General features: G+C 40.0%; 2 pseudogenes; one reads left to right on the forward strand and one right to left on the reverse strand.

The window, feature by feature from the left end:
* Positions 1 to 794: 794 nt before the first annotated feature.
* Positions 795 to 3,777, reverse strand: LOC112935301 (derlin-1 pseudogene; annotated as a pseudogene).
* Positions 3,778 to 4,324: 547 nt separating this feature from the next.
* Positions 4,325 to 4,970, forward strand: LOC112935291 (large ribosomal subunit protein eL29 pseudogene; annotated as a pseudogene).
* The last annotated feature ends 3,823 nt before the right edge of the window (positions 4,971 to 8,793 follow it).

Genomic DNA, 8,793 nt, shown 5'->3' on the forward strand with positions numbered 1-8,793 from the left:
CCACCAGAGTTTGCACCTAGACCCTGTGCAAGATGCAGCTCCACTAGAGTTTTGATCAGTTCACTTAGGGGAAAAGTGCCTAGCAACAACCCTCATGCCTCATTTACACCCATCTATGGCCCTCACTGACTCAATGGTGTTTTTTGTTTTTGTTTTTTGTTTTTTGTTTTTTTCCTTTTAAGAACATCTGAAGACATGGCAAATGGTTGGAACCACCATCAAGTAACAGCAATTTCAAAAGCTGAAAAAGCTCTAGACCATTTCCTGGTCCAGTCTTCTCCCCTATTGTTAGAGTTCTGCCACCAAAAGGGGGGAAAATGGTGTCAAGTTCTTCGTGACCAGGCCTTGGTAAAAGCCAATAAATAGAGCTTGTCGAAGGCAGAACCATTTTATGGGCAACCTCCTGTAGGTGCAAATTTGGTGGTTGAGAAAAGAAGGAGCAAGGCGTGTGTGCAAAAACCAGTTAAGAGTCCCTTTGTCAAGGGTTTGGTGACCCAACCCCAGATGCCAAGGATGGTGCCAGCAGACCAGGACCTGCCAAAACCCATTATTCAGACGGAAAAGGAAGTGAAGACACCAAAAACTGCAGTCAGTTCTGAAGTTTTCACAGTTGATATTTGTTCTTTGTCACAGTTAAGGACTTGAATAAGAATCATGAAACTTGAACATATTTTATTATTCAGGATTTAAAAAATGTTGTCGCATACTGAAAGACTACATTCAGTGTGGGTCGGGTCTCACAGCGTTTGCTAGAACTCGGTTGTGAAGCACACGCAGCACCAGCTGGAAACCATCTATGGGGAGTGGCTGGTGGGCAGGCCAGAGGCCTCTCCTTCACTGATACCAAGTCAGAAGTCCTGTCTCCAGTTGTGTCTTCTGCCTTGACTGTTCTGATCAGCAGCTCCCCCCATGCTAATGGGGGGCACACCAAACCCTGACACCCCTCCCCTCTCCTGCTGGCTAGCCAGTGGTACAAAAACTGAGGTATGGATACCAAATTTTTTCATTGCAAGTCCACTGGGTATCTGAACATTAGGAGGAAATAAAGATGTCCAACAAGATTTCCAATGAGCTTGTTGCTTACCGAGCCTCCCATGATATAGTTGAATCCAAGAATAACCAATGGTAAATAACAGGTCTTCATTTGTGTTCCAAACGAAAGTGATATGATCATGTCTCTGTTCAGCTGTGCCCAGACATAAAGTACTGACATGATAGGAGGAATCATCAACAAATGCATATTCATTGCTAAGCCCGTAATCACGATGCAAATCCAGTTAAAGAGGAGCATGAATAAATAGCCAGCTGGCCTCCCATCAAAAGCTCCTGTTTCAAGGCATGTAGAATATTGATATAAGAAATATAAATTGACCAAATAAAGAAATACAATTCCTGGATCCATGGGGAAATAAAAAGTAGCAGTGATTGGCCTCCAAATCTGGAAGCAATAGAGGAAGGCTTCTTCAAGCCAGAGGAAGAAGTAGTAGGTTGATGAGACCAGGTTTGCCAATGAGGGCACTGCAATAGTAGTGACCAACCAACAGCATGTTAGCCAGGATGCTCCTGAACCAGTCCCCAATTTGGGATATCTTCACCTTTTAGGTGACTAGAATGTGCATAGCCACCCAATTCCCCATCCCTGGCCCCTTGCCACATGGTCCCCTCTGTGAGTGAAAGGCATGGAGGAGTCCACCAAGCTAGGGAGCAGAAGGCAGAGATCTCCAGATTTGGTGCCACTCTTGACTTACTGTTTTTAAGCTTCATCCATGTGGTGACATACATTAGTACTTCCTCCCTTTTTATGGCTGGATAATACTCCGCTGTATGTGGACCACATTTTGTTTATCCATTCACCAGTTGATGGACACTTGGGCTCCTTTCACCCTTTGCCTATTAGAAATAATACTGCTAAGAACAACTGTGTGCAAGTTTTAGCTGGACATGTTTTCATTTCTCTTGGGTATACATCTAGGAGTGGATTGCTGACTCGGTTGATAACTCTTCAGCTTTTTAAGGAACTGCTAGACTTCTTCAATTGCTTGTTTCTTGTTTCTTGCATATATAACCCCCTTTTCAGCCACCTATTTATGAAGTATAAAGTTTATTTCTGGGATGCCTGGGTGGCTCAGTGGTTGAGCATCTGCCTTTGGCTCAAGTCGTGATCCCGGGACCCTGGGATCAAGCCCTGCTTCGGGCTCCCTACAAGGAGCCTGCTTCTCCCTCTGCCTCTGTGTCTCTCATGAATAAATAAGTAATATCTTTAAAAAAACAACAGCTTTATTTCTGCCTTGGCTATTTTTTGCTATTCTTGGTACCTCCTAGACTTTTCCCATTATTTCCCACCTTGAGGTAGACTGCATCTTGCATTAGCAATGATTTCTCTCTTTTTTTATCCGTCTCTCCCTCACTACCTACTTTCCTTCCTTACTCCTTCCTTCCTTCCTTCCTTCCACCCTCCCTCCCTCCCTCCCTCCCTCCATCCCTCCCTCCTCTCCCCAGTACTACTTTTTACTTTCTCTAAACTCTTCTGAGCCACTGACAACCTAACTTCTAGTTCTCTGTGATAATATTTATAAAAGAAACTCTGTTTGAAACATTATATTTATTAATTGGTTTCACTGCCTAATCCTTGAGATTATTCTCAACCCCAAGAATCATTATTTATTTGATTCTAAATATCCAGTATCGAGAAGCTACAAGAAGCATGATGATAGCCAATGGATTCTTTCTGAAGCATAATCTGAGAAGTTTTAACATTAAAAGAAATAGTATTTTTTATTTACTTTCCATTTTATTTACTTCTTGTTAATATCGAATTTGAATTTGAATTCTGAATTCAATTAGAACTAAACTTTGAAGTCTGGTTTCCCTTTCCCAAATAGATTCTGCTATCGACTAAGGATACAACTTCAGACAACCTCACCTTTTAGGGGCCAGTTCTCTCATCTATAAAAGTAGATGAAAACTTACTAGGTATTCTCTCTATGATCTTTTGCATATATAAAAAGTACATGTCTATAGGTTTATCCTTATTTTTATCAAGAGAGTGTTTGGCCAGTCCTTTAGTATTAGCACAAAACATGATTTAGTCTGATAAGTTGTTTTTACATGTATATAAAATAGCTATCAGTAAGACAGTATAAAATATATTAAATCCAGAGAGCAGCTAAAATATTGCAGATTATGACTATTAAAAAGAGCTGCCATTTCTGTTGTGCACCAGGCACTGAGCTAGACACTTAATATCCATTCTTTTCTTTCAAACATTCTTTTCATTCAAACAGTGCTGAATAAGGTCTACAATTAGCCCAATTTTCAAAACACATTTAATTATATGAATCACTATGCTTCACATTTTCCTCATTCTTAACTGGAATTTTTAGGTTGATGCCAGAAATGGCTAGAGTACAGCTATAAATAAATTTCTTGCCTTATTGCTTTCCATCACACAGATTACTTTTAAAACCTAATTTAATCATTACAAACCTATTACTACTTCTATATTAATAATAATAATTATGGCATATAATTAAATAATTATGAAATTGTCATTTATGGACTTCACAAAATTTTACTTAAAAATTTCATGTCTTAATCATAATTTCTTAATCATAAGAAAAGTTATCCTGAATTAAGTTTTTGGTACTGTCTCTAAACAAATATGTGAGAACCATGCATGCACGCACACAAGGGACCAGTACAACTGTTTTTTTCTTTCAGAAGAATTTGTTCACAGCCTTGGTCCCCTACCCACACTTCTCGATCTCTTTTTGCCATTAGAATTTGTGGGTTTCCATTTCAGACATTGTTTTTCTCATACACATATACTCTATTTGCCTTTTTTTCCCCTTGACTTCCAATGCAAGTCAAAAGATCCATGAAAATTTAAGTAAATTTGTTTGGCTTTTCCAACTTTAGCTTCAATTGTTCATTTTTTTCTTTAAATCTCTTCCCTCTGGGATCCCTGGGTGGCGCAGCGGTTTGGTGCCTGCCTTTGGCCCAGGGCACGATCCTGGAGACCCGGGATCGAGTCCCACGTTGGGCTCCCGGTGCATGGAGCCTGCTTCTCCCTCTGCCTGTGTCTCTGCCTCTCTCTCTCTATCTGTGTGTGACTATCATAAATAAATAAAAATTTAAAAAAAATCTCTTCCTTCTTTCCAACTCATTTCCATTTGTATAGGAAAATACCTCTCTTATTTGTGGGGAAAAAAAAAGGCATGACAGACTGATGCGTATCCAAGCCAAGAGATAAAGAGGAACTAAGAACAAAGAAGGGCAGTATGGCCATTCATCTTCAGACAGGTGGACCAGAGTGGGAGCCGCAGGCTTTGGTGCAGACATGGCCAAGTCCAAGAACCACACCACACACAACCAGTCATGAAAATGGCACAGAAATGGCATCAAGAAACCCCGCTCACGGGGTTTCTAAGAGATACGAATGTCTTAAGGGGGTAGACCCCAAGTTCCTGAGGAACATGCGCTTTGCCAAGAAGCACAACAAAAAGGGCCTGAAGAAGATGCAGGCCAACAATGCCAAGGCCATGACTGTGCGTGCTGAGGCTATCAAGGCCCTTGTCAAGCCCAAGGAGGTTAAGCCCAAGATCCCAAAGGGCGGCAGCCGCAAGCTCAATCAACTTGCCTACATCGCTCACCCCAAGCTCGGGAAACGTGCTCACGCCTGCATTGCCAAAGGTATCAGACTCTGCCGGCCAAAGGCCTAGGCCAAGGCTCAAACCAAGGCCCAGGCTGCAGCTGCGACTCTGGCTCCGGCTCCGGCTCCTGCTTCTACTCCTGCTTCTACTACTGCAGCGCAGGCTCCCAAAGGTGCCCAGGCCCCCACAAAGGCTCCAGTGTAGAGGCTTCTGCCTGCCAGTGTGAGGACGGAAGGACTGGTATGACCCCTGGGCTTCTGTCTGCATGGGCCTGGTGTCCTCCTGTGCTATTTGTACAAATAAACCTGCGGCAGGATCTGTAAAAAAAAAAAAAAAAAAAAAAAAAAGACAGGTGGACCAGAGAGCCGATTGCATCAACAGGTCAATGTTTCAAATAAGTGGTCTGCAATTGAATATAAAATGAGATTTTTCCAAGAAAGCTGTTAAAAACGATTGACTTAAAATAGTGCATTTCCTGACACTGGATATGCACAAAGGAACTTGAATTCCTGTTTGTCAAAGATTTTGTGGTAAGATTATCTACTGCTATCTTATTTATTCACTGGATGATTATTTGTGGAACACCTATGTGCCAGGCATTGGGAATAAAATAGTGAACAGTCAAGCAAAGAATCTGCCATGGTTATTTTTACATTCTACTTGAGGAGGGATATAAAATAGTCACAAGGTTATGATAAGTAGTTGGAGGAAATAGTATGAAGTATAGTTTGATAAAAAAAATAAGCAGAGATTTATCTTTTTAAGTTTTCAAAAAATTTTTAAGTTCTCTCTATACCTCATGTGGGACTTGAACTCATGACTCCAAAATCGAAAGTTGCATGCCCTTGTGAATAAGCCAGCTAGGAGCCCAGAGGTAAGTGTTTCTACATAGGATTTTTCAGATCTCCAGACTCTCATCTGCTCTTCACACCTGAAATGTGACTACCTACCATTGGTTATCTCAGAGATTCCTCAAACTCAATTAATTTAAAACTGGATTCTTCCCCTTCTTATCTAAAACCAACTTTCCTATTCATGATTTCCCAGTAAAGAGCACAAATATTTTATCCTGTCATATGAGACATAAATCTTGGTAACATCCCTGACACTTACCACCTTCTCCCTCACTATGCTTAGTTCACCACCAAGTTTCCTAAATATCTTGTCAAATCCCTCTAAATGCCTTTATTGCCATTATTATCATTTGTAGTGCAGATCACCACATCTGGTTGCATATAGCAAAGTGGTGGGTGTGAACTGTAGGGTCAGTTTTTCTGGGTTGGAATCTGGCTCCATTATTCACAAGCTGTGTAACCTTGGGTAAGTCACTTATTCCCTCTGTGCCTCAGTTTCTGCATCTGTAAAATGAAAATAACAATACTTATTTTATAGAGTAGCTGTGGATGAAATAAGTTATACTTGCAAATGACCTTAAAAATAGCACCAGACTCTTAGAAAACAATTTAGAAATGTCAGTTGATACTATATTTTCCATACAGAAAATGAAATGATCTTTATAAATTTTTTACCTTACTGAAAACTCTCCAGTTGCTTACCTTAGCAAAAAGACCAGTTTTTCAGGGTGACCTACAAAGCCCTGCATAATCTGGCCCTTGCCTACTTCACCTCCTCATGCAGGTCCTATGGCCACATAGTAGTGTTCCGATCTGTCAAGTGAAAGTAATGTTAAGAGCGCCTGGGTGGCTTAGTTGGGTAAGTGTCCGACTCGATTCCAGCTACAGTTGTGATCTCAGGACTGTGGGAGGACCCCAGCTTTCAGCCCCACATCAGGCTCCATTCTCAGCGTGAAGTCCTTCTGCTCCTCTCCCTGGTCACCCTCTCTCTCTCTCTCTCTCTCAAACAAATAAATAAACTCTTAAAAAAAATTAGAACTTACCCCTTAAGGACATTGTAAAGATTGAGCTAATGCGTACAAAGTGCATTATTTATTTTTAGTAAATGCTCATAACTACTAGCTATAAAAATAATAATTGCTATTACTTGCCTCGTGCTTTTTTTTTAATTGTATTTATTCATAAGAGACACAGAGAGAGAAGCAGAGACATAGGCAGAGGGAGAAGCAGGCTCCTCACAGGGAGCCCAATGTGGGACTCTATCCCAGGACCCCGGGATCACGCCCTGAGCCAAAGGCAGACGCTCAACCACTGACCACCGAGGTGCCCTCCTCTTGCTCTTTATGTCAGCTATATTGGACTTCTTTCAAATGCAATAAGTACTTTTCTTCCTCAAGTGTTTGAATTTTGCTTAAAAAGCTCCATTCCACCTTCTGCTAATTGATTTATACTCTTCCTTCATGTCTTAATCTGGTGCATTCTCGTAAAAACATTGCAGCATTAATGTGATTATTGCCATATCCTAAAAATGGTATTATTTAGATTATTTAAATGATCTTTTTCTCTTGTAAGGAAAATGCATATTTTGGCTCCAGAAGCTTGAATACAATCAGCTTACAAGTTATAATGTTACACATTATGATTTCATGTGAAAGTGTGTATAAGCTGGTTCAAACCACTCCTTTTGTTACTTCATGTCCTGCAGCTGGGGGGAAATCTGGGAAAGGAGATAACATAGATAATGGCAGAATTTTCCATTACAGAGAACAACTAACTGCAAGTGCTAAAATTAATACATACTGAACAGCAGTACAATATTGAAGGCCTGTAGGGAGGAGGGAGAGAGATATATACTACATACAAAACACACCAAATCTTGTTTACACAAACATTAAGAAAACAGAGGTCTCCAAAATCTAAAACAAAAATGTGTCAGACCTCTTTAACCTCACTCACCTTTCTTGTTTTTCTGGCACAATGCCCAGATTTTCCCCTGTCATGTTTGAAAAAAAAAAAGGTACCACTTTGGATTCTTTTGAGAACTGATTTAGTTTATATTTCAGGGCTATCAGATAGGAGTTTGCGGGGAGATACTGTTCTGAGCAATTCAAATCCACATGACAACTGGGTATCCTCTCAGCAAAGGCTTCACCTAAAAACCAGTACATCTCTGCTGCATGGTTGGCAGGAAGAGCCAGCTTATAAAAATGTTCTCTCCCTACCCCAAGTCCCACAACAGTTATTTTTATGTAATGGAGATACATGAATTAATTGAAATTCCATTCCTTCCTTAGAAATGGGGGCACTGTAGTTATTAAAGTAGAGAAGAGGAGGAAGATAAGAACTTGTAGGGTAGACCTTCCATTCACTGGAAATGTTAAAAGAGAAATGGGTAGAGAGGCAAGGGATGGAGCTGATGGGGAGAAAGAAAAAGTATGGGTTCAAAAACCCATTGATTGTTGCTTAGAAGAATAGAACTTTAAGTTCTATATTCTAAGAGAAGTCTTGCTACAGCTTCAGATGTGTATTATCATTTTAGTCTCCTGCAGTGTTAGCAATATAGATAATGAAAGCAATCCTGATTTTAGATTTTAAGTATTTCTTCCTCCACATATCAGTCGCTACAAAATTAAAATTAATTTTAATTTCAAAATAAAATCTTACTTAATTAGTCAAATGTATTAAAAAGTGTTAATCAAATAAAATGAAATTTCATTTAAAAAAGAAAATTGGGCAACCCTCTAATTTCAACCACACCCTTCCAAAAGAAAATAAGAATAATAATCATAAATGATGATAGAGGAGATTTTCCCATTTTATCACATGACTATGATGTATATTTAATTCTTGAACTCCAAGAACATTTTCAAATAATGGAATGCCTTCACTTCCCAATCTGTTATTTGCTGTTTTCCCAACCTAGTCATTACCAGACTTCAAATCTCGAGAGGAAGTTTGGAGGCTGAAGAAAAGTAGAAGCAGGGGAGGTAGCAAGGAGAGGTGAGGGCAATCAGGGAGTGGCAGATAGTATAGAGGCTGATAAACAGTGGGCTATTGCATATGTTTCCCAAAGTTCTCTTCATGCCAGCACAGGCCTATCTCCACTCAAGTGGTCTACTCTCTGGCCAGAATTCTGAAAAAGCCATGAAGATCAAGTTGAAGACTTTTCTTGGAGCAGTTAAGAAGTCAGAGACCCAGATGAATGGTCATTTTGGAGAGGTTTTTATTTTTTCTATTAAAAAAAATTAAAGTGGGGGGGCAAAAGAAAAAAAAAAAGAATAAAAAAA

This window comes from Vulpes vulpes, chromosome 8 (assembly GCF_048418805.1).
Source record: "Vulpes vulpes isolate BD-2025 chromosome 8, VulVul3, whole genome shotgun sequence".
NCBI lineage: Eukaryota > Metazoa > Chordata > Mammalia > Carnivora > Canidae > Vulpes > Vulpes vulpes.